Below are 7,191 nucleotides of genomic sequence, written 5' to 3'. Positions count from 1 at the left end.
AAATTAACCATCATAAGTCCACCTTTGTCAGCCTACCATCCATATGCTTCTTAAACAATATTTAATCTTCAGATAAATATGATGATGAGGCCATACTTCCAACTGACATGATACAATCATCCTGTATAACTGGAAATACACCAACCCTTTCCTCACAAGAGGAGGCAAAGTCCTTAGGTGATGTTCACTCTTTTTCTTGGTATCTCATAACTCATTACTATGGTATAAAGTTAACAATATTTAACTTTTCAAGTAATTTGTTTAATACTTGAACAAACTCAATAATATAAACTGACACATCTATCTTAGATGATAAGACAGGAGAGGGAAGAAAACAAAGATATAGATAGATAGATAGATAGATAGATAGATAGATAGATAGTGATTAGCAACACATTGTTAACAAAATAAAGAGGAAATACTAATGATGATTACAGCCTTCATGTCTCTAACTGGTTACATGGTCACAGCTGGTATTTATAACTACCTTTTTCCCACCCATCATTCCATATTCTCTTTGCCTTCAGTAAGCACTTCAGTTGATTGTGGTTCTTAACCTGGTGTGATGATTCAAATCTACACTGCTGAGGGGTTTGGGTCATTAGTAGTCCTGCCTGGAATGGATTGTTGTGGTTTTTCATTTATCCTAACACAGGGCATGCCAGAGCTGAGAGATGTCCTAGGGGATCTCCTCTGTTGCAGACATGCCCTTCCTCACCTCTGTCACAACATACCGTGTCCAGTCTCCTCCCCTTACCGAATTCCTTGGTAATCAGTAATTCCTTTCTGTGCCTGTGGTTTCCAGGCAGGAAGAACCTGAAGTGGCCTGGAGGAGTCAATAGAATCATTGTTCTGTCCCCCAGTAGAAGCATTTGAAATAAGAGCTCTAGGTCAGTAAATCAAAAGGTCACAGGGACAAGAAAAAACATTTTGCTAGTATGTCACTAGGAATATTAGTGAGTGGTGAGCCATCCCCTTTTCCAGCCCTCGATTGGTGGAGTCTTGAGTCCTGGCTATTGGAGGAACAGAACTATATATTAGATGCTGATTCAGAGCATATACAGCCTAGAAAATAATGCCCCAGTCCTATGAGGTATTGACATCTAGCTAATGCTGTAACTTAATCTTCAAAGGCCTTTCCACCATTCTATCAAGCCAAGTGCTTCAGGATGGTGAGGAACATGGAAGACCAGTGCATTCCTTGAGCGTGAGCCTACTGCCACACCTCTTTGCCTGTGCATTGAGTTCTTTGGTCAGATGGAATGTTGTGTGGAACACCATGATAGTAGTCATAGCATTCTGTAAGTGCACCCATGGTAGTTTTGGCAGAAGCATTATGTGCATGGAAGGCAAATTTGTATCCAGAGTAAGTGTCTGCTCAAATAAGGACAAAATGCTGCCCCTTCTATATGGAAGAAGTTCAATGTAATCATCCTGCCACCAGGTGGCTGGCTGATCCCACTGGAGAATGATGCCCTATCAGTGTTGGTCTCGGCTGCTGGCAGATTGGGCACTAGACAGTGACCATAACCAAGTCAGTCTTGTTGAGTGGAAGTCTATGTTCCTGACCCATGCACAACCTCCATTCCTGCCGTTCATGCACCCAATGACAGGAGTGATTGGAATCCACAGAACTGGGCCTCTTATCCACTTGATTATCAAAATTCTCCTTTGTTCAGGTCATCCTTTTGTGAGCATTCACAAACATCTTCATGTTTTTTGCCCATTCAGAGAGGTCTAGCCATATACTTCTTCCCCAGGCTCCTTGTCACCAATTTCCTAATCATGTTTTTTCCAAGTCCCTGACCATCCAGCCAAACCATTGGCCACAGCCCATGAACACCAGTATGATCTCATGTCTGGTCATTTCTCCTTCCAAGCACAGTGAACAACTATGTGCACTGCCCACTGTGAGGATTTCCCTTCACAACGTCCTTCAGGGATGTCCCAGGGAGGGGCTACAGTGTTGCAGTGTGTGCTTTCAGAGGCTGCCTGCATATCTGCAAGACCATCATTTAACATGTCCAAGATTTCCCTTCCTCTATAAACTGATCATATGGAGCACCCCATGAGGCCATCAGGGAAGACTGTGAGAAAGAGGTAGGGTGGAAGGTGTGGTGACTGTGTAAATTTGGGCCACTTCTTCATGTAACTTGCTCCACCTGTGGGGTCTGTTTGACCATCCCTCTCTCTTTTCCCTTTCTCTCTCTCAATCCATCACTATCAATAGCCACTAACAGCTTTCAGTAATTTGAACATTTCGCAAATATTTTTCTGAGATTATGTCGAACTCCCATGGAGACACTATAACTGTATTTACAGATGAAGTGATAATCACTTACTAGCAAGGAGGTGGCTGTACCAAACCTTTGTCTCAGGGATGAGATGCTCTCATTGCACACCTTTACAGACTGTGATCATAGGAGCTATTGTCCTGGCAAGAAATCACATTTGGTAAGTGCATTTTCTTTTAGATAGAAAGACATATTCTTAGAGAAATAGAATGTGTCTTTGGAAACTTTACAAAAAAATATGATGTGGATGTACAGTTTCTTCTCTCCCTACATTTGAAACTAAACACAGAGAAATATTTCTCATTTTTTTGTCCTCAGAAATGCTTATCTGTACAATTTTCCTGCTTAGAAAACACATACTGCTTTCTTTAGCTGTTTACCTTGAATATTTAAAATGTTAATGACAGGGGAGGTGGGTGGGGGGATGGGGCAACTGGGTGATGAGCACTAAGAAAGGCACTTGATGGGATGAGCACTGGGTGTTATATTATATGTTGGCAAATTGAATTTAAATTAAAAAAAATTACAGAATGGGTACCTACAGTAGGCCATCTGTTACATTACCAGTTACAAAGCTTTTAAAAAATTTTTTAAAGATTTTCTTTTATTTCTTTTTTTTTAAGATTTTATTTATTTATTCATGAGAGACACACAGAGAGAGAGGCAGAGACACAGACAGGGGGAGAAACAGGCTCCATGCAGAAAGCCTGATGTGGGACTTGATCCTGGGATTCCAGGATCACGCCCCGGGCCAAAGGCAGGTGCTAAGGCAGGTGAGCTATCCAGGGATCCCCTCAGTTACAAAGCTTTATGTGGCATTTTATTCATAGGACTTATATGTATTTTAATAGCCCATAGTATCAACCCTCATTTTGAAGAAATTCAAATTTTGAACTTTTTGGAATTATTATTCATTCTGAAGACTTGGGAAATGCAGAGTTATATCTACCTTTTAGGTAAAATATACATTTTACAGCAATTTACAAAATTGGCTTTTGTTTATAAGCCTCAATTTGAATGATGTATAAGTAGCCCTTTATATTTATATGACCATAAAATAGTAACTGTAATTTTCCTTTAAATTAGCTCACAGTTTATATGCCTAATGCCAGATTTGCTTCCTTTTTTTAAAAAAAAATTATTGGAGTTCAATTTGCCAACATATAGCATAACACCCAGTGCTCATCTCGCCAAGTGCTCCCCTCAGTGCCCATCACCCAGTCACCCCAACCCCCCGCCCACCTTTCCTTCCACTACCCCTTGTTCATTTCCCAGAGTTAGGTGTCTCTCATGTTTTGTCACCCTCACTGATATTTCCCATTCATTTTCTCTCCTTTCCCTTTATTCCCTTTCACTAATTTTTATATTCCCCAAATGAATGAGACCATGTAATGTTTGTTCTACAATTGACTTACTTCACTCAGCATAATACCCTCCAGTTCCATCCACGTTGAAGCAAATGGTGGGTATTTGTCGTTTCTAATGGCTGAGTAATATTCCATTGTACCAATTCTGTGAGTTAATCAATTTTCATTAGTTCTCTGCATGTCTTTCAAGTATCATGACTATAGCTATTTTCATACCTTTTAAAGGTTTTGTGATATTACTTTGATATATTTCTAGAGTTGTAGTCATGTTAATTGACTCCGAAGAATAGAGGATATCTTCTCTGAACAGTCAAGTTTTGGATTCTTGGTTGGGACCTGAGTCTGCTTTGATTCTCGCAAGGTGATTCAAAATTAAGCTATTGATCTTCAAATTGAGCTTCTTTTTGTATGACTAATTAAATAACTGTACTATAAACAAAGACTAAGTCAACTGAGTCAATCCTTAATATACTATGAAATATAACAAAAACTAAATGGCACAAGAATTGATAGGTTACATATATTTTTATTTTTATTTTTTTAATTTTTTAAAAGATTTTATTTATTTATTCATGAGAGACACACACAGAGAGAGGCAGAGACACAGGCAGAGGGAGAAGCAGGCTCCATGCAGGGAGCCCGATGTGGGACTTGATCCCGGGACTCCAGGATCACGCCCTGGGCTGCAGGCAGCGCTTAACCACTGAGCCACCCAAGGATCCCCTACATATATTTTTAATAAACTAGTATATCATAATAAAACAAAGAAAGTAACAGATTGCAAACAACTAAAACCTATGTCAAAGGTATTAACTTATAAAAAGTATTATTGACATAACAGTGAAATTTTAAAGTGCCAATTTATTGTTATCTGTTGTTCAATAATGGTACTTGTAATTTAAATAGATGACACATTATCAGGTGTCATAGTAAGTTAAAGTGTATTTTTAAAATAGGGGTGTTATTTTGAAAATAACTTCCTAAGCCATTGTTAACACTGTGTTTTTGAGAATTAAAGAGAATTTGGCCTAATGGTTGTTTAAACAAATTCCTGTGCTAATAGCATTCTACCACTGTAAATAGCGCTCATAATATTACATATTTCAGGAAAAGTGAAAAAATTAAAAAATGTTAATGACAATATCCTTTTTAAAATTTCAGTTTATGAAATATTTTCCAGTATTCTGAGCTTATCTTTATATTTTTGTGTCTTTCATGCCCTCCTTCCCCTTTCTGTTCTATCTGGGCCCTCAGGGGATGGAGGATACCCACCCAAATGGGGAGGGTGGATCTCTTCACTCAGGGACTGAATCAAATGCTCATCTTTCAGAAACCTACAGACTGACCCACTAGTTATATTTTCCCAGCTCTCTGGACATGCCTTAGCCCAGTTGGGTTGACCCCTAAAAATAACCATCACCGTCAGAATGGTTGTTTCTCCCTTAAAATCTGGCTTGTTCAACTCTGACCTGAGCCAGATTCCTTTTAATTTTTCTGTATACCTTTTTATTGGAGTTTGATTTGCCAACATATAGTATAACACCCTATGTTCATCCCATCAAGTGTCCCCCTAAATGCTAGAGGAGAACACCGGCAACACCCTTGTTGAACTTGGCCACAGCAACTTCTTGCAAGATAAATCCATGAAGGCAAGGGAAACAAAACCAAAAATGAACTCTTGGGACTTCTTCAAGTTAAAAAGATTCTGCACAGCAAAAGAAACAGTCAACAAACCTAAAAGACAAACTACGGAATGGGAGAAGATATTTGCAAATGACATAACAGATAAAGGGTTAGTATCCAAGATCTATAGAGAATTTATGAAACTCAACAGCAAAGAAACAAACAATCCAATCATGAAATGGGCAAAAGACATGAACAGAAATCTCACAGAGGAAGACATAGACATGGCCAACAAGCATATGAGAAAATGTTCCGCATCAATTACCATCAGGGAAATACAAATCAAAACCACAATTAAAATGGTGAAAATTAACAAGACAGGAAACAACAAATGTTGGAGGGGATGTGGAAAAAGGGGAACCCTCTTGCACTGTTGGTGGGAATGTGAACTGGTACAACCACTCTGGAAAACTGTATGGAGGTTCCTCAGAGTTAAAAATAGAGCTACCCTATGACCCAGCAATTGCACTACTGGAGATTTACCCCAAAGATACAGATGCAGTGAAACGCCGGATAACTTGCACCCCAATGTTTATAGCAGCAATGTCCACAATAGCCAAACTGTGAAAGGAACCTTGATGTTCATCAAAAGATGAATGGGTAAAGAAGATGTGGTGGTCTATATATACAATGGAGTATTACTCAGTGATTAGAAATGATGAATACCCACAATTTGCTTTGAGGTGGATAGAACCGGAGGGTATTATGCTGAGTGAAGTAAGTCAATTGAAGAAGGACAAACATCATATGGTTTCATTCATATGTGGAATATAAAAAATAGTGAAAGGGATTATTGAGGAAAGGAAGGAAAACAAATGGGAAATATCAGAGAGGGTGACAGAACATGAGAGACTCCTGACTCTGGCAGACGGGCACTGAGGCAGATTCTTAGCAAGGTAAGGGTAGAGAGCCTGGTGTTGGGAGACAGAGGACTCCTGAGTAGTCTACTCCTGCCAGAGGAAGAATGGCTGACCATGTCAGGCATCTGCTCTGGTGGAAAGGAGTTCCATGAGTCCAGGCAGTGAGACCACAGCGGGGAGCAGACACAGTTTAGGGGAAACTGGAAAATAAAAGCAAAATGAAGCTCAAGGCTCTTCCATCTTGGGGGCTTGGTAGGAAGAGGAGGAGAGAACCTTTCTGCTAGAAGCTGTGGACTAGTCTTTCCTTCTTGACCCTCCAGCCACGACATGTGGGTCAAGACTCAGGGACATTGGAGTAGGGACAGTCCCACAGGATGGATGTCCCTCATGCTCCGTGGCCTGGAGGGCGAGCCACATTTAGCATTCCTGGTGGGTCAGGGTCCCAGGCAGGGAGGGAGGATGTGTCTTGCCCTGGGACTGCCTCCAATTCCCCTGAGATGTGCGTAGGGGGGTGAACTCCAGGAGGCCCTGGTGAGCCCCTCATAGTGAGAGGAGAGATCCCCTGTGGGCCACATGGGGCAGAAGCAGGTGTCCACACACATCCACTGAACCCCTGGGATAAAAGGGACATTGAGATGACCAGAAGGGTCCCCAGGTCCGTAGGGAGCAGAGAAAGGCTGGACCCTGTGACCCCTGAGCATAGACATCAGCTGGGCCTCCAGCAAACCCCACAGATCCCAGTCAGCTCAGATCCAGAGACCAGCAGGAGGATGCAGAGCATCTCCTGGGACACCATCCTGGGAACAAGCATGGAGGTGGGCAAAAGATATGATATGGGAGTATTTGCAATGATTGGGAGGGACTGTGTGTGAGTGTAAGTGTGTGTGTGTGTGTGTGTTCCCTGCTTTAGTGAGGGCAGCTCCTGAGAGACCAAATCACTGAGGGACAATGACATTTTATTTTTTTCTGCTGAACTGCATTGCATCC

This window comes from Canis aureus, chromosome 1, assembly GCF_053574225.1.
Source record: "Canis aureus isolate CA01 chromosome 1, VMU_Caureus_v.1.0, whole genome shotgun sequence".
NCBI lineage: Eukaryota > Metazoa > Chordata > Mammalia > Carnivora > Canidae > Canis > Canis aureus.
The sequence above is the reverse complement of the archived record's forward strand: the minus strand, read 5'-3'. Positions refer to the sequence as shown.